This window comes from Tursiops truncatus, chromosome 19 (genome assembly GCF_011762595.2).
Source record: "Tursiops truncatus isolate mTurTru1 chromosome 19, mTurTru1.mat.Y, whole genome shotgun sequence".
Taxonomy (NCBI): Eukaryota; Metazoa; Chordata; class Mammalia; order Artiodactyla; family Delphinidae; genus Tursiops; species Tursiops truncatus.
This window is the reverse complement of record NC_047052.1, coordinates 21,580,322-21,600,816: the sequence shown is the minus strand read 5'-3', so window position 1 is coordinate 21,600,816 and position 20,495 is coordinate 21,580,322.

Below are 20,495 nucleotides of genomic sequence, written 5' to 3'. Positions count from 1 at the left end.
TTTCTTCTACATGATCCCAATTCAAGCTCCTAACCATATTGCACTTTGAAAAAGTAAGCAAAGCAAGGAGTAAAGCCAGGATAATGTTTTTGCTGGAAATTCAAACTTGGACAAATAAAAGCTGTGGGGGTGAAACAAAAAGGAGTGTTAATAATCTTATAACTGTGTCTGGGCGGGGCTTGTAATCCATTTAGAAGGTCCTTTTATGTTTTGTTGATTGATAATGTAATCAAAGTTACAGTTAAGTTTTATCCAATATTGAAGAGAGTTATAAAAAATAACCCCTTTTTAACATGAGTTATTGCCTTCCCCTATGTAAGACTGAAATACGTACTTAAAAGAACATAACACAAATATCCTTTTTTTTTTTTTTTTTTTGCCAACTCAAGAATCTGAATTAGCTTAGGCTTCTGAGATCAAGGGAGAACTCAGGAGATGGGATTTGACAAGCTGACATCTGAATTCTAAGCAATCTCCTGTGAAAGTTCAGAAAAGCAAATTGGCTAATTCCAATTAGGTGAAGCCAGAAAGATGATGATGGAAGCTCAGCTTTACCTTGAGGCTGTGAAAAGATCTGTAAACTACCATTTTTCTATAATGAGTTCTTCATTGATAGTAGATTTAAAACCCCTTTGCCCAGTACCTTTTATTTTACTTCCTTCAAAACTGATTAATCTCTAGGTGGCCATCCACTCAGTTACCTGTTCCAGAAACAAGTTATTAAACATATCCAGCAGTAAGCAGTAGATATATTCAAACTGGCCCATCTTACAGGAAGTACATAATCAGTGATTAAAGATGGGGTAATGGGATCACTTGAATCTTGAATGGGAATTTGCCTTAGTATAGCAATTAACATGTTTTAAAACCAAATTTAATAATCATAATAAGTTCAACTTCAATTACCATTACAAATGTTTGTATTTATTTTTGCAGAACAGTTGACATCTAATTAGCATGTTAAGAGCTGCTTGTGTTTAGATATTAATCAGATATATTTTAAAAATCTTAGTGTTATTTATTTAGGTAAGCTAGGCATAAGCATAATTATAATTAACTTATAATACTACATGACTCACCTCTCATATAACTACTAGAACCATAACCATAAAAACCACTTGTTTATTTATTTATTCATTCCTTCAATAACATGGTGTATCAGAAATCAATTATTTCTTAAAATATTGGAAAATTATTCCAGCCCCTCTGGAAGGATGTCTGCCCCTCTATATTACTTCAGAACCCCAAAAGAGAAAGGTTTGGGGGGATATGTCTTAGCAAAGAAAACTGGCCTTGCCTATGAAGCTTCTTTCAACTTTTAATATCCCTATAATACTTGGATCATAGTTTATTAGTTTTTAATGCATTGTATTGTAATTTTTTTTTATAAGTTGACACTTTCAAGTGGACTGTGAACTTCCAAACAATTATATTGAACCCTTTATTCCAGTTTGTATCCCCATTTCATAACATGGTATCTGGAAAATAATAGGCATCCATAAAGTTGATTAAAAAGAGTAAATTACCTACTGGTATGATCTGTTAAGAATGTGTACTTTAAATAGAGTTAACTCTTGGAAAATTCAGACTTTGGCATTAGACCTGGGATGAGAAACATGGCTCAGCTCAGCTCAGCTCTAGCAAACAGGGGCAAATTATATCTGACCTTCATCCATAGAACAGGAATTAGAATGGTAGTGAGTATAGAATGGTAGTATTACATGAGACAAATATAAAGTCGTTTAGCACAGTTTATGGCATGAAGTGAAGTGAGCACTTGGGAGGTGGAATTTTCCCTTTTTTATTTAATGTAGATAAACTTTGGAAATGAGATTGCATTTGAGAAAATCCACAGAAGTCTCAAGAATTGCCTCGAAGGTATAGCACTTGGCCAGAATTTGCTAGAAGGAAATATTAAGGTGGAGCCATTCTTAGGTTCACTTAGAATCTTCCAGTTACATGGCTTTGGAGAGCAATTTTGCTGACTTTGCAGAAGCTTCTTGGCCCTGTTTGCATGTGGCTTAGAGAAGTTATTTGGATTTCAGTAGTTCTGTCCTACTCTTGTGTCTCAGGGATATAGTTGTGTTTTCCCTGACTCAGAACCAGTGCTTGGAAGAAGGTAAAAATAATCTGGAAGGCAGTTTTTCTATCAAATGGAAGAAAGTGGGACTAAACTAGTGGGGCTAAACTAAGTCAGAAAACAAGCAAGTGCAATATTTCTCTTGTTGCCCTGGATGGGGGAAATGGCCTCTTTTCTGGCTAAGAAGAGTAACAGAAAAATCTAATATTCATATGAGACTTTATTCATATGTAGCACATTGAGAGAGAGGTCAGTCTGCCTGGTTACGTTACCAACAGTGACTGGGACCTCATTATCTCATTTTCCAATGCTTTCTACCTTCAGTTTGGTTGTTTGTTTATTTGTCTGTTTGTTTTTGTTTCTGTGTTCAGCAGCAGTTTCTAAGATGTCCCCAATAATGCCAACCTCCTGATATTCATGCCCTTGTGTAATCCTCTCCCCTTAAGTCTAGGCTGGATCTCATGACTTGCTCCTAAAGAAGAGAGCACAGCAAAAACACTGGGATATGACTTCTGAGATTAAGTTATAAAAAGAGTCTGGCTTCTGTCTTGCTCAGCCTCTGTTGCTTTCTTACTTGCTCATTCTAATGGGAGCCAGTTGCCATATTGTGAGCTGTTCTGTGGAGAAGCCCACATGGCAAGGAAATGGGAGATGCATCCAGCCAACAGCCAGAGAGAAACTGAAGCCCTCAGTCCAGCAACCCAAAAGGAACTAATATGTTCAACAAAAAAAATTTTAAACTAAACAAAAATGAAAATATAACAAGTCAAAATTTGTGAGATGCACGAGAACAGTGCTTAGAGGAAAATTCAGAGCATTTACTTTTATTATAGGAAAAAAGAAAGATCTCTAATCAATAATACAGGTTTCCAAAATTAAAAAAAAAAAAAAAAACACAGGAAAAAAAAGTGAACCCAATGCAAATAGAAGAAAAGAGTTAATAAATATAAAATCAAAAATCAATGAAATAAAAATAGAAAATAGAATGAATGAAAGCAAAAGCTGGTTCTTTAAAAAGATAATTTGATAAATATCTAGCCAGACTGATATGAGAGAAGAAATAAATTATAAATATTAGGCATGAAAGTATAAATATCTTTTTGAGATCCTGATCCTAAAAATTTTTGGATATATACCCAGGAGTGAGATTGCTAGATTATATGGTTGTTCTAGTTTTGATTTTTTAGGAACCTCCATAGTGACTGCACCATTTTGCATTCCCATTAACAGTGTACAGGGTTTTCAGCTTTTCTACAGCCTCCCCAACCTTTGCTATTTTAGTTTTAAATAATAGACATCCTAACTGAGGATGAGGTCATACCTCATGGTTTTGATGTGCATTTCCCTCATGATTAGTGATTTTGAGCACCTTTTTATGTACTTGTTGGCCATTTGTATGTCTTCTTTGGAGAAATATCTATTTAACACCTTTGCCAGTTTTAAAAAATTGAGTTATTTGCATATGCATGCACACGTGTGTGTGTGTGTGTGTGTGTTTGCTTTTGAGTTGTGAAAGTCCCTTAAATATTTTGGAAATTAACCCATTGTCAGATATATGGTTTGCAAATATTTTTTTTCCCATTCTGTATGTTGCTTTCTCACTCTGTTGTTCATTTCCTTTGCTGTTCAGAAGCTTTTTAGATTGATGTAGTCCCACTTGTTTGGTTTTGTTTTTGTTTCTTGTGATTTTGGTGTCATATTAATGAAATCACTATCAAGAACAATGCCATGAATCTTTATGTGTGTAGATTGTCTGCGGTATTCCTTTAAAATTCTACAATGCCGCTGGGGTCCATAGTGATATCCTTTCTTTCATTCTTAATATTTTTACAGTTTTCCTGATGTATAATTGATATACAGGAAATTACATATATATAATGTATACATTTTGATGCATTTGGATGTATGCATACATTCGTAATTCCATCACCACAACCAAGGTAATAAATATATCCAGTACTTCCAAAAGATTTCTTGTGTCCATTTGGGTTTTTGTTTTGTTTTGTTTTGTTTATTGTGGTAAGAACACTCAAAGTGAAATCCACCCTCTTAAGTTTTTAAGTGCACAGCACTGTATTAACTATTGGCACAGTGTGGTACAGCAGATCTCTAGAACTGATTCACCTTGCATAACTGAAGTTTTATGTGCAATGAATGACAACTTCCCATTTCCTTCATCCTCCATTCCCTGGTAACCACCGTCCTATTTTCTGCTTATGTAAGTTTGACTACTTTAAATAACTCATGTAATTGAAATCATGCAATGCTTGTCCTTCTATGACTAACTTATTTCACTAAATATAATGTCTTTCAGATCCATCTATGTAGTCACAAATAGTAGGATTTCCTTTTTTAAGGCTGAGTAATATTCCCTTGCATGTATATACCACATTTTCTTTTTTAACATCTTTATTGGAGTATAATTGCTTTACAATGGTGTGTTAGTTTCTGCTTTATAACAAAGTGAATCAGTTATACATATACATATATCCCCATATCTCTGCCCTCTTGCATCTCCCTCCCTCCCACCCTCCCCATCCCACCCCTCTAGGTGGTCACAAAGCACCGAGCTGATCTCCATGTGCTATGTGGCTGCTTCCCACTAGCTATCTAGTTTACATTTGGTAGTGTGTATATGTCCATGCCACTCTCTCACTTTGTCCCAGCTTACCCTTCCCCCTCCCTGTATCCTCAAGTCCATTCTCTAGTAGGTCTGCATCTTTATTCCTGTCTTGCCCCTAGGTTCTTCATGACTGGTTTTTTTTTTGTTTGATTTTTAGATGCCATATATATGTGTTAGCATATGGTATTTGTTTTTCTCTTTCTGACTACACTCTGTAGGACAGACTCTAACTCCATCCACCTCACTACAAATGACTCAATTTTGTTTCTTTTTATGGCTGAGTAATATTCCATTGTATATATGTGCCACATCTTCTTTATCCATTCATCCATTGATGGACACTTAGGTTGCTTCCATGTCCTGGCTATTGTAAATAGAGCTGCAGTGAACATTGTATACCACATTTTCTTTATCCATTCATCTGTCAATAGACATATAGGTTGTTTCCATATCTTGTCTATTGTGAATAATGCTGCAATAAACATGGTGTTGCAGATAGCTCTTCAAGATCCTGATTTAAATTCCCATCAAAAAAAATGCCAATAGCACTTTTTACAGAAATATTAATAGAAAAAAATTCTAAAATTGATCACCCATGAGCTGTTCTTGCATGGTCCTGACCTTAAAAGCATTCATTAGACTTTAAGAACTGGCCAACAGGATAGATCACCAGCTAGTTTCCAGTCTGACCACTGGGTAATGCACACGGGGAACAGTTCCAAATGCATATGCAGATACTTTGAAAACAACTGACTTTTTATTTTTTTTTTTTTGCGGTACGCGGGCCTCTCACTGTTGTGGCCTCTCCCGTTGCGGAGCATAGGCTCCGCACGCGCAGGCTGAGCAGCCATGGCTCACCGACCCAGCCGCTCCACGGCATGTGGGATCTTCCTGGACCGGGGCACAAATCCCTGTCCCCAGCATCGGCAGGCGGACTCTCAACCACTGTGCCACCAGGGAAGCCCCAAAACTGACATTTTAAATACTAATTCAATTTTTAAAATAATTACAGAACTAGTCAAGTTATCATTCAATTTTAGTGATTTTAATACAAATCCAGAATATGTACTAGTATGACACAACTTAAAAGTAGTATAAATATTCTCACAATATGAAAGTGCATCATATCGTCCAATAAATACCACAATAGGTTTTGCTTGCCTATTTCCTTATAGGAAATGTAGAAGTAAAAATGGGAAAAAAAATGTGTCACTAAACCTTTGATGAATGTTTGTTATTTTGAGATTTATGATAGAGGATTCTTGACTCAGAAGAGGTCTGGCTCACCCACTGAACTGCAGTTACTGTCTGTATTGTGGCACCAAGCTCTAACTCAACAATAATATTCACCAGATGATTGGGGTATAAAAAAGAAAAGTAATCAAAATCAATATGAGCCTATTTTTATAGAAAACTGTACTTCATAAACAGCACTCCATCTTACGAGTTCAGAACACAGAAGTTTCTTCATTCTAGAGTTTGTCAAAACTTCTCTTTCTCTCCTACATTTTTTTCTCCCCCTTCCACAAATTTAAAATTCAATTTGTTAAAGGTTTATGAAGATCAATACAATTATTTAATTATAGTGGACCAAATGTCATACTGTAGAAGCCCAATGCATCAGGAGATAAGATATATTTTTATATCCTTTGATCATACAAGAACCATTACAGTATAAAATGTATTCAAATAATACTTACTGAATGTGTTTAGCCTGTACCAGACCCTGACTTGTAGCCTTAATCTCTAAAATAGATAAATGTTTTTCATCCAAGATAAGGATTGAAATCAAGAGGTGTTTAACTTTATATGGCAAAGTCAGATAACTTGCTTTGCTTAACCTAGTTTGGTTTGGATATTCTGTCATTTGCAATCATTGAGTTCTGAGTTGTACAGAAGTGTTCAAAGAGGAAGTAATGTCCGACATGGATGTTGTAGGAGGTATCTGGGTTGGGGACATTTCCTGCAGTGGAAACGCTATATGCAAAGAAAATGAAGTGTATACATGCACATACACACACACACACACACACACACACACACACACACACACAGTGTGTCAAAATAGTAGTAATGATCAATAGTAGTGAAAATGTAGGTAGAAAGAGAACTAATCATGAAGGACCCTTTTTAGACTTCTCACTACGAGACACTAGGATTAATTTTATCATTTTAAGTGTGTGTTTGTGTGTGACATGAGATATGTTTACATTCCTGTTTTAGAAACTGGAAAGCATTGATTTGATGGGGAGGTGCAAGAGATACCTTGATCATTTAATAGCTATTATGACAATAGTCCAGAAAACGGAAATCATACGAAATGACTAAGGTCATCAGTAAAATTTAAAACTTCATGTTATTTAAATTAACTCTTCAGGTTTTCTGTAATATAATTTTATATTTTTTTTAATATTTTGTTTTATATTTTATTTATACATATTTTTTAAATGCAAGATAAAACTTTAGATTATGGGTTATAGAAACTGAAGTTTTTCCTACTCTTATATTCACTTTGGGAGGTTTTTAAAACCAGCTTTTTGTATAAAAATAACAGAAAAGCTATACTGGAGCGGGTGACTTTAAGCCACTAAGTTTCTGTTACTGTGTTTCTCCAGTAAGGATAATAATATCCATCCATCTGGACCCTGGGAATGATGTCAGGGTTGTTTAGTTGGGATTAGAAGTTATATTTTTCTGGAATTTGCTTATCAGAGCAGAAAATGGTAAAAAGAAAATCATTTAAATAAGAGTCTTAAAGACTTTCATGACTGATCCATGGAAATCAAGATGGGGACAATGTCCAAAGGGCAGAAGTGAGAACAGTAAATGACACCAGTTGCTAGTGGTTCAGTTAAATGGAGTAGAAACAAGGGCAACAACAATATAGTCATTGCCCTGGAAATTGTTCTTGTTTTTCTTTGTTCTTAGAATGGCAAGATTCAAGGCTTGCTCATGATTTTTACCAGCAGGGCCTTAAGGACATGTATATATTAGATTAGTTTAAATATTTGGGAATATTAGTTAGTTTAGATATTTGGGAATATCATTCATTCTTCATCATGTCATCATGAAGAAAAATGTTATGAATTTGATTCAGCAAGGGCAAGTTAATGTTGGCTATTGATAAAATCATTGTTATTTTGATTAAATTAAGGCAAAAGAAACTGTTTTGTTTTGTTTTGTTTTTTTCTTTTCTTATATCCCCTCCCTCTTGCACCTCCCTCACATTCTCCCCTATCCTGCCCATGTAGGTCATCACAGAGCACCGAGATGAGCTCCCTGTGCTATACCGCAGGTTCCCAGTAGCTATCTATTTTACACACAGTAGTGTATTTATGCCAAACCTAATCTCCCAATTCATCCCACCCTCCCTTCCCCCCATGTGTCTGCACATCTGTTCTCTACATCTACATTTCTATTCCTGCCCTGGAAGTTGGTTCGTCTGTACTATTTTTCTAGATTCCACATATATGCATTAATATATGATATTTGTTTTTCTCTTTCTGACTTACTTTACTCTGTATGACAGGTTCTAGGTCCATTCACCTCACCACAGATAACTCAATTTTGTTTCTTTTTATGGCTGAGTAATATCCCATTGTATATATGTACCACACCTTCTTTATCCATTCATCTGTTCATGGACATTTAGGTTGTGTCCATGAACTAACTATTGTAAATAGTGCTGCAGTAAACATTAGGGTACATGTGTCTTTTTGAATTATGGTTTTCTCATGGTATAAGCCTAGTAGTAGGATTGCTGGGTCATATGGTGGTTCTATTTTTAGGTTTTTAAGGAACTTCCATACTGTTCTCCACAGTAGCTGTATCAATTTATATTCCCACCAACAGTGTAAAAGGGTTCCCTTTTCTCCACACCGTCTCCAGCATTTATTGTTTGTAGATTTTTTTTTTTTTTTTTTTTTTTTTTTTTTTTTGCAGTACGCGGGCCTCTCACTGTTGTGGCCTCTCCGTTGCGGAGCACAGGCTCCGGACGCGCAGGATCAGCAGCCATGGCTCACGGGCCCAGCCGCTCCACGGCATGTGGGATCTTCCCGGATCGGGACACGAACCCATGTCCCCTGCATCGGCAGGCGGACTCTCAAGCACTGCGCCACCAGGGAAGCCCTGTAGATTTTTTGATGATGGCCATTCTGACCGGTGTGAGGTGATACCTCATTGTAGTTTTGATTTGCATTTCTCTAATGATTAGTGATGTTGAGCATCTTTTCATGTGCCTCTTGGCCATCTGTATGTCTTCTTTGACAAAATGTCTGTTTAGGTCTTCCGCCCATTTTTTGATTGGGTTGTTTGTTCTTTTGATATTGAGCTGCATGAGCTGCTTTTATATTTTGGAGATTAATCCTTTTTCAGTTGCTTCGACTGCAAATATTTTCTCCCCTTGTGAGGGTTGTCTTTTCGTCTTGTTTATGGCTTCCTTTGCTGTGCAAAAGCTTTTAAGTTTCATTAGGTCCCATTTGTTTATTTTTGTTTTTATTTCCATTACTCTAGGAGGTGGGTCAAAAAAGATCTTGCTGTGATTTATGTCAAGAGTGTTCTTCCTATGTTTTCCTCTAAGAGTTTTATAGTGTCTGGTCTTACATTTAGGTCTTTAATCCATTTTGAGTTTATTTTTGTGTATGGTATTAGGTACTGTTCTAGTTTCATTCTTTTATATGTAGCTGTCCAGTTTTCCCAGCACCACATATTGAAGAGGCTGTATTTTCTCCATTGTATATTCTTGCCTCCTTTGTCACGGATTAGGTGACCATAGATTAGGTGCATGGGTTTATCTCTGGGGTTTCTATCCTGGGCTGTTTGCTTATTTTTAAATTTGTAGGTTCTGTATGTTATAGCTAATCTTTTTTTTCTGTCCTTTTTTTTTATTACTTATCTATTTTATACATGATAGTGTATATAGGTCGATCCCAATCTCCCAATTCATCTCACCACACCCACCCCATGCTTTCCCCACTTGGTGTCCATACGTTTGTTCTCTACATCTGTGTCTCTATTTCTGCCTTACAAACAGGATCATCTTTACCATTTTTCTAGATTCTACATATATATGTTAATGTATGATATTTGTTTTTCTCTTTCTGACTTATTTCACTCTGTATGACAGTCTGGTTTTTTTTTTTAATTTATTTTTTTGGCTGTGTTAAGTCTTAGTTGCGGCACGTGGGATCTTCATTGAGTCATGCAGGATCTTTTGTTGCAGAGCACTGGCTTCTCTGTAGTTGTGGTGTGTGGGTTTTCTCTTCTCTAGTTTTGGCGCACAGGCTCCAGGGCACGTGGGGTCTGTAGTTGTGGCGCACTGGCTCCAGAGCACATGGGCTCTGTGATTTGCGGCACATGGTCTCTCTAGTTGAGACGCACAAGCTCAGTATTGTGGCACACGGGCTTAGTTGCCCTGCAGCATGTGGAATCTTAGTTCCCTGACCAGGGATTGAATCCGCATCCCCTGCATTGTAAGGCAGTTTCTTTACCACTGGACCACCAGGGAAGTCCTGAAGAAACTGTTTTTGTAACTGTTTTGAAAGCCGTTAAACAACCAAAGTGTTATTAGAATAAACAAGTCAAATATATGCATTTAACTTTATTCATACCAGCCTCTGGGATGTTTACCAGAGATTTTGTGGGTATTCGACTGACCATTTGTATAAGAACTTTTTATATCTTTTAAATCATGTATGGGTTCTTTGGCAAGACCTACAAGATTTTATTAGATTCATTAGCTTTTCTGAAGAGTGTGGCTGGGGAAAATTGGCTGCAACAGCTATATTGTGGATTTTGGTTCTCATTTTAGTGTGCTCTGACATCTTTTTTAAGACCTCAGGTGTCAAACTTGCAGAAAGGAGGCCCACAATTAATATAAAAGTATGGTTTTGCTTTCTCTCTATCTGGTAGGGCCAGAAATACAAGTGAAAAGAGACTTTAAAACTGTTGTGATAAATCTGCCCCATCCATTTAGCTTAGTAACTATAATTTGACAGATAACGTCTTCTACTTAAAAAGTGCTCTATAGTTTGACCTTTATAATTTTAATGCAGAGTTGTTATGATTTTGATTCCAAAGTTAATTAGTAGCAAAGAATATGTTTGAACACAGGTTTTCTGGCTTTAATTTGTTGCCTCCCCCACCCTCTTGCCAACTAATTTATTTCAATGGTGAAAATACTTAGTCACTGATCAGTAAAAACTAACCTTATGCAGTCATTTCTGGGGAAGCAGTTGCCATCTCTTTGTACTTCTGCTGCTCTGACCTCAGAAGCCAAAAAACCTGACACTCTCTCCAATGTTTTGGTAGCTAGACCATGGCCACATGACCTTACCTCTTTATAGCAAGTCAATGTTTTTGTCCAGGACTTGGGACCATGAGTTAGGAGTACAAAGCATGGAGACAGTTCAGAAATCATTTTGAAGTGAGGGCAGCAGCCTCCATTTCTTGAGCTAAGAAGCAGGTAAAGAAGCAGTGGTGGACTCTACAGTGCTGTAGACCAACCTCTTTTGGTTCTCTTGCTTCCCTATGAACAAGCTAATATCCTTCTATTAAACTTACTTTCCTCTGAGTTAGCTGGTTATCTTTTGTTGTCCACAAACAAAAACTTGATACAAATATTTAATTGATACAGATTGATTTAATTGATACAAATATTTAAGATGGGGCAAAATAGCAGTATATGCTGCCAAAACCTTCTACCCAGGAGGATACATATTTTTAGCGCTTTGGTGGCACAGATATGATTACGATACCATCCTTATCATTGACTTCCAGAATATTGTTTTGATCCAAAAGTTTTGAGTTTTACACACACATACTCTAGCTGAGATTAATATACCCATTATTAATTGATTTTAACACAGTATTGGCCAAACTTTTAATATACATGATGCAATAGGACATGACATAAAAGAAGCAGATGCCAAATGATCAGTGTTTATTTAAAAGCTTAAAGAAGAATATCTGTCTCTTTCATAAAAAAGTATTATGTGATAAAAATTTATTCTCAGTTACTCAAAATATCCAATAATATTATTATTTGATGGCAGACACTAGTGATTTGAATTATATCACTATTTTAAAGAAATGATTAACCTCATCAACAGAATTGTAAACATAAAACTTTTCTGTAGTTTTCTTCTTCCATAACAAAAATATGTGGAACTTTCTAGGCCAATGTTGTTAAAATCATTAACTAATGGGTATTTTAATCTCAGTCAGTGTATGTATAAGTGTACACAAAACTCAAAGCTTTTGGATCAAATAAAAACATTGTGTATTTGAACAAAAATCACTTAATGTAGATAATCCTTTAGGAACTAACTATAATCCAGTTTAGCATTTATTAGGACATTCTTTGTTATGCAAGCCGTAAATGGGCCATGGGGAAAAACTTACCATTCTATCTGGCAAGTGGGTACTTCTGCCCAGGGTTGAAATCTTGACTGAGGGATATAAAGACCCAGAAAATTCAGAATCCAGGGTAAAGGTTAAAAGCACGTGTTATGACATGACATAAAACAGATTCTTGTCTGAGGCCCAGGTCCACCCCCTTCTGTATATTGCACACATGTGTATTATATTGCTATTAACATCTTGAGTAAGTTATCACCTAACCTCCCAGATCTCAGTTTCCTCAATATCAACGTGGAAATAAAATTGCTATTTCTAATTTATATGCTTTTTTGAGGATTAAATTAGGTATTGAATATAGAATGTTTAACCAAATGCTTAACACATAGTAGATGCTGTGCAGCTGTTGGCTGTTATCAGTATTGGTGTTATTCTTTTGTTTCATCTGTCACTAATCTTTATTTTTCTTCCTGTTAATTTATTATTACAAGACAGTGACCACAATTTAAGAAGGTAAAATATAGTGAATATCTAAATAAAAAGATGGACCTTAATTGTATTTAAATAAAAGCCATTATACCTATTTGGAGCAATGAAAAGTGTCAAATTCAATGGTAATTATTCAGTGCTCCAGTGTACACAAGTGGGTTCACATGAGATAAGTTTCTGGAACTGTCAAGATTTAACACAATCAGGAATAATGAATATATTAATAATGAGTGTTTCCACCAGAGGACATTAATGCTGGCTGAAAACTATATGAATAGTAGTAACCGAGAATAAAAATTTTGGATCAGATATTATAGTTCTCTTGCAAATATTTTCTCTCAGGTAGCACAGCCACCAGGAATGAATTAAAATGAAGTATTTTTAAAGAGAAAGAACTGCTGACAAGCTAAATGGTATTAAGGAACATAGAATCAGGGAGAATTTCAATCTTTTAGTAAAATGAAATGAAAAAGGGAAAACCCAGAAAGAGGCTGGCCTCTTTAATAAATGTTGGGCTTCAACATTTATTATTAAAAATGCCTCAAGTGATCAGGTGAAATTGGCTACTTCCTGAAATATTTCTGGAAGGACCTTAAATAAACAGAAAATTATGGTCCCAGCTAGGGGGTAAAAGGCACTTTTGATAGGTAATTGACTCTGAAAGGCAAATATAATAAAGCTCTATTAGGCAAAGGGATGGCAGACTCATCACTATTTTTTTTTTTTTTTTTAATTTTTGGCTGCATTGGGTCTTTGGCTGCCTTGGGGAACCTGTGTCCCCTGCATTGGTAGGCGGACTCTTAACCACTGCACCACCAGGGAAGCTGTGTTGCTGGGCGTGGGCTTTCTTTAGTTGTGGCAAGCGGGGGCTGCTCTTTGTTGCAGTGTGCGGGCTTCTCATTGCGGTGGCTTCTATTGTTGTGGAGCATGGACTCTAGGTTCGCAGGTTTCAGTAGTTGCAGCACGCAGGCTCAGTAGTTGTGGCATGTGGGCTCAGTAGTTGTGGCTCGCGGGCTCTAGAGTGCAGGCTCAGTAGTTGTGTCACACAGGCTTAGCTGCTCCACAGCATGTGGGATCTTCCCAGACCAGGGATCGAACCTGCGTCCCCTGCATTGGCAGGTAGATTCTTAAACTCTGCGCAACCAGCGAAGTCCCTTTTTTTTTTATGACTGCTTTTCTTTTAGTCCATCCAAAACATTCCTCCATCCTCTTCCTTGTTCTTTCTCACTGAATAGAACTTTGTTGAAGCCCAAGTCTTCTTGTTAATCAGCAGAACTAAATACAAGGAGAGGAACTCACTATGTCCTGTAGAGTGCATTACACTCTCCCTATTCCAGATACTAGGGGCAAGGCTGGGTCCTCTCTAGTCCTGGCCAGGTACAGGGATACCTACTGAAGCACCAGGATCTCCTCCATCAATCTCCACCAAATCCAGGAAGTCTCCTAAAAGACAAGATCCACATCTCTTGGCTCAGGTTTTCCATCCACAGCAATATCAGCAAGCAGGACTCATGAGTCTGAAGACATACACAAATACTTGGAATATTTTTACTGGCTGCAACAAGTCCTGCAGAGAAACAAGAGGCAAGGAGATTATCTAATGCCCATTTTCCACTTAAGATTTAACTTTCTTCCCCTGCTGACTCCTCGAAAACTTCAGTATGGTACTCCTCTTTTGTGTTAGCAATAATGCCCAAACTAGCTCTTTTCCATTTCCCAATTTATCATGTTTCAGTCTGAAAAGATTTTGTTTGTTTGTATAGTACCTGTAAAACAGAATATATTCCATGCATAGCTATACAACAAAACTCTTAGAATCTACATTTCCCAGAAACCAAATAATTTATCCCTTGTATAATAAAGTAAATTTATCTATGGAACAGTGCCACCAATTATGCCCTGTTTATAAGTTTTCTACCTTCTTATTAAAAAAAAATCTTTCTCTGTATCCTTCTCTCTTGATCAGCATATCATTATCCTTCATCAAGTATAAAGGTTTTATAGACATCAGTTCTTTGAATTCTTACATTAAACCTATGTACATGATGTTACAAATCCTTACAGAATAGTTACACACACACAAACACACATGCACTCACCCCTAGGGACATAAGCAGAGAAGAAAGAGTGGGCTAAGAAGTGATTGATAACTGTAAAGGTGAAAAGTTCTCTGTAAGTCTAAAAGTCTTTTTCTGATTTTTGTAAGTGAGGAAATTGAGAATAAGGGAAGTTAAGTAAATAAGTCTTCCAAGATCTGTCTGTAACTAAAAGACAGTGCTGGGATTTGAACTTATATTATTCTGATTCTAAAATCAATACTCTTTCCACTGCATCCTCATCAATATTTACAGATGGGCATCTGCTTGAATGTTCTCCAAGAAAAGAATGTAACATTAAGTCAGTCAATAGAATCTCAGGAAATAATGTCTCCTTAATTATAATGGAGGAATTTATCTTTTTATATTTTAAGCTACTTCTAGGTAGTTTCTTAGCAGATGTTTTCCCCCTGTGCATTAAGAATTCAGGCTGATTTCAAATTCAGTGACCTGTAATCTAATGTATAACCGGGAAAAATGAATTGCTAGTAAATTTCAAATTAGTTCTTCAATACTAGTTAAATGAATCCCCTCATTTTTCAAGACAGACTAATAATCAGAATTACAGATGGTCTGTATTCTGTTATTAATGTGAGGGACCTAATCACACACTAAAAATATAGTACATCAATGAATCTCCTTGGGAAATCAGAAAGAAATTGAGCATGTCCATTGCTGTCAGCCTGACCTTCAATATATGACAAGATGCCAAATTACTTAAGATTTCCAGAAATGGAGAGAAGTAAGGAAAGCATTTCAAAAAACAAAACAATACAAAAAAACCCTCATTCCATAATTCAGAACGTGGCTTGTATAATGCTTAAAGTCTAGGAGTTATTTTGCATACCTACAGTGGTGGTTGAGAACCATATATCTATTCAAAAATCTCCAACCATAGTTGGAGAGGAGGGATCCAGTCTACTTGAGACACACAGTGAGTTCTGAGGAACAGAGTTCAGGAAGGAGTGAAAAGACTCCAATAATAGATAGGCTTCATAAAAGAGGATAGGCTTCCGACAAATATGTCTTCATGCTGTATCATTTATGTTCTCTGAATATTCCTCACATAGGTTTTTACATATACACTGTTTTTTAAAATTTTACCAAATTTTTTCTGATGGCAAAGATAACTATGTTGTCTTTCTTCATATGGTCAGGTTCTGTCTTCTTCCAAAAGCCACTAACTAAGCCGTAAGGCAAATAAATTACTGCTGGAGCATCTGGAGTTTTCCTAAGATACCTTATTATGAGGAAATTCTAAGAATTGATTTATTCTAATGAAGTATGAATCAAGTGTTAAAATGTACCTCAGTTATACCCCCTCTTTTTTTTATTTCTCCCATGGAGTTATACAAGCCTATAAAAGGGTTTATTATTATTATTGATAATATTGTTCATGGAAATACTAGCCTATTAGACCAACAAATTATTTCAGATTTCTTATTTCCCTCCTCCTATTTTTTTCTTTATTTTTACTCATGCATGATCCCGAGGTTAACTTTCACTTGTGATGAACCCTTTCTCTTATTTGACCAAGATTCACCAATATGAAAATAAGATTTGGATTTTATTTTCTTAAATTATTATATAGATACAGACATAGGAAGATATATAGATAGATAGATAGATAGATAGATCGATTGATCCTTTGGACTCACATCTTATCTCTGTTCCATGGCTGTAGGCATCTCAGTACCTCCATCTGTAAAATAAGACATCGTTATCTGATAGGGTTATCAGGAAGATTATACAAAATAATATGAGTAAATCACTTAGGCAAGGGGCAAGCACATCACTTGCCCCTTGTTTGAGCAACCATTCATCCATTCTCCTTGATTAATTCTTGAAATCAATATTGTCATCGAGTCTGTATGGGAATACATTTTTAAAATAAGTTAAAATAAGTTAAATAGGTATTTAGAAATATGTTCTATCCCAGTAATTCATGATATTTCTTAACCTCATCTGGTATCTTGAATCATACCTTGCCTTTGGCTTAACTTCGCTGAGCTTCCAGAATTTTCAGATCTCAAATTACAGGTCCTATAATTCTCAGGTTCTGAGATCCTCCCAAATTTAGATTCACTTAAAGCCCCTGGTAGAAAGAAGCCAGTATGTGCATGATCTTGTTAGAGACCATCGTGTTTGTTTCCCAGGCTCTTAGGATTAATATATCCTATTGATTAATACTAATAATAGAATCACTGGAGAATCCTCATATTTTTAGGAAGTGAAAGATACATTCATATACGCAGCAGTGTCATATGATTTACACTCCAGAAGTCTGGGAGGCTGCTGGTATCAGCATCATTTTATAAATGAAGAAACCAAGACTATGAAAGACCACAAAGCTATTTAGTGACAAAGTCAAAGTCAAATCCAGGCTTTCAGACTCCAAATCCTTTGGAAAATCTTTTGATTCCATACAGGATTGACTTCCATAAACTTTTAGAACTGTCAAGACCCTTTAGAGATTCACAAGCTACACCTCCTTTTTTTTGTTTGTTTGCTTGTTTTGATTTTTGGCCAGTAAGAGAATTGAAGCCCAAAGAGCAAAAGTTCTTGTTTAGATTATATAACACTAATAAAACATTGAAGGTGTTTCTTCCTGATCATTTTTACATTTTCCGTAAGAAGTTGATCTCAAATCTTTCATGAGAAACATTTAGATAATTAGTCTGCACAAACTTCTGTTTTAATGACATAGTCTTTGAATTTCCCTGTCCGAAAGAGCATAACATTGGTTTATCTTTTTTTTTGGTTTATCTTTTAAAAAGTCTTAGTTTCATAGGGAAAAGTAGGTCATGATGCTAAAATATAGCATGTGAATAGCCTCATTTAATTTGTCCTTCTGTAACTGCCTTCTTTCACTTAGCATAATTTCTTCAAGGTTTGCCTATGTTAGAACATATGACAAGATTTCATGATTTTTTAAGGCTGAATAAAATTCCACTGTATGTATATACCATGCTTTTTTGTTCATTAAGCCATTGATGGACATTTGGATTGTTTCCATCTGTTGTGTGTAATAATGTAATAGTGCTGCCGTGAACATGAGAATTACAAATATCTCTCCGAGATCCTGATCTCAATTCTTTTGGATACTGCATGATTCTATTTATATAAGGTATCTAAAGTAAGCAAATTCTTAGAAGGAGAAAGTAGAATGGTGGTTGCTGGGTGCTGGGGGGGAGGGAGAAATGGGGAATTGTTCTTCAAAGGGTATAGAGTTTCAGCCATGCAAGATGAAAATGTTCTAGAGATCGGCTTTACAACAACGTGCATATGGTTAACAGTACTGTACTGTACACTTAAAAATTTGTTAAAAAAGGTAAGGAAAAATCTCCTGACCATCAGTCAACTTAAGTTGTTGTGAAAGCTATCTATAAGGCTAAAATTCTATTTTATTTAAGTAATATGTTTTAAAGAAGTTATAAGAGATTGCTTATGTATCATGTAATTGATGCATTTTAAAAGGTTAAATCATATCTTTAATACTAGTTATGAGTAAACATTTATATCTACCTCAACCTCTGTGTATGTTTATAGCCAATTTTGACCTTCCCATCAGTCACTGTAGAGGTCACAGGCAATGGGCCATAAGTGTCCATCATCCAATGGGAACTGTCAATCCAATCATTTTGAAGTAAGCTTAGGAATACACTTAATAAGTGGAATAATCATTTTTCTGTCCTCTTCTTCGGCTTGTCTTTCTAGACATATGTTAAATAAATTTTCAATCATTGCCAGAAATCCTAAGGAGGTGAAATTCATTTGTTATGTTATCTTAAGGGTTGTTGAAGGAGTTTTAATGTCATCTGCTGGAACAACAGCTGAATTCAGGGATGTTACATAACAGTCCCAGCATAATATGTATTGGGTAACAAAGTCAGATGTAGGCTGAGTATGATAAAAATAAGTGAACTCATGTTGTAACCTGATACTGAATTCAATCTTTGGTTTGGATGTAACAGAATCTGTTTTATTTTCGTTTGAGTAGTCATCATCCTTACCTGCGTTTATGGTTTTGTGTTATTAGATATATGCCAGATTTACACTGAAGCTATTTATTATAAACGCTATCTATGTACTGTAAATATTTAAAAGTGTACACACAGAAGTTATAAATGTAAGTCCAAACTGTTCTACGTATAGTAGCCAAGGAGTCAGGTCTCTAATACTAACTTTCTGTGTTAGTAAATTCTTGTTCCTAGGTTTTGATTTCTTGTTTGTAAATGGAAGAAACATGAGCAGACTGTTTTTAAGGCCTGTACTAGAGCTAAGCTGTTCCAATAAGACATTACATTTTATTGAGCGCCATGTGCTGAGCCCTGGACTGGATATTCCACACACATCTTAATACCACAATAGCCTTGTGAGAAAGGTAGCGTTACAGTGTCCTATATCAGAACAGTAATGGGAATTCTCCAAAAATCAACAACTGATACATAACAAAGTGAGAATGTACATTCAGGCCTGCCTACAAAATCCAATTCTTTCTAAGTCAAATTTCTACTCACTACATGCACCAAGAGTTGGAAAATTCCATGATTTTGTTCCCATCCTATCCTCTTATGGAATAGAAAGTGTTTCAGATATTAAAACAGATATTAAGAGATTATAAAACATCTATTTTAATCTTGAACTCAAACTTAAAAATTGGAGAGCACAAGTGAAGAGGTTCTTGGGCAAGATCCTTCTGGAAATCTCTCCTAACATTCTTGTAGGCAGTGTGCACTTCTACTTCTAGTTAATCCTGGCCATCAGCATGAGGGCTATTTTCAGTTTCTGTAATTTTTAAAATCCCTTTCCAGCCAGAAATCCAGCTAGAAATGCTCCCAACTATCCACCTGAGTTAGAGCACTCAGCAGAGACCAGAAATTATATTCTCTGGCACTGTGTTACCTTTCCCTCCCTCACTTTTTCTGCTGCAGTGAAAAATGATTCATACAAAGGGAACTGGAATAGTAAAAACAGAAAGAAACCATGAGAAAGACTGCTTAACAATTTTCCAGTCATGGCTGGGGATGAAGAAATTGAAAACAAGCCAAGGATGCTTTCTTTTCAGCCATGCCCTAGAAATCATTTTGGTTTCAGAACAAGAAAATCACTTCCATGAAGGAGAGCTACAAGGAGTCTGTGAGATCACATTTCTTTTCCTTGATCAGGAAGAGAACTGTTGTGAAAGGATCAGGTAGTCCCTGAAGAAGCCCCTGAAAGAAACTGATTATAAGAAACATGAAATACATTGTCTCTCTCCTCACCCACTCCCTTGCTGCCTCCACCATCAGCTCCAGGGTCAGTGCAAAAGGCATTTGAGTTCTATGGGAGATGTATTCAGTAACAAAAGAACAAGACTGAGCCTTGATAATTCAGGAAAATGAAACTTTGAGAAGGTTAAGCTTGCCATTTCTGGAAGCAGGCTTTCCTTCCAGAATATACATGAAAGTCCTGGGGACGTCTCTCTTTGTACTCCTAACAGAGAAAGCACTTTACTTTCGCCAAGTTGGATTCTCATTACTTTTTTCCATTCTCTCCCCTAATCTCAGGGTGAGAGTGGAAAAAAAAAAAGAAAAGAAAAGAGAAGAAAACACAAAGTGTTCCTTATTTAGCATCATAGGGATTCCTTTTGTGTGTTTGAATCATTATTGTACTGAAAAAATGCCCACTCCACCACTTAGAGTAAGAAAATGCTGTTGCTGCCTTTCCCATTTATGCCACAACCATCTCCCCCACCCCCAAGTTATCAGTGCAATTTTAAGTGTATACTGATTTGTTAAATTCAGTTCTTGCAGTAGCTATTTCAAATATCACTGATTTTGCTTTAAAAACATTTCCCCACGAAGAGCAA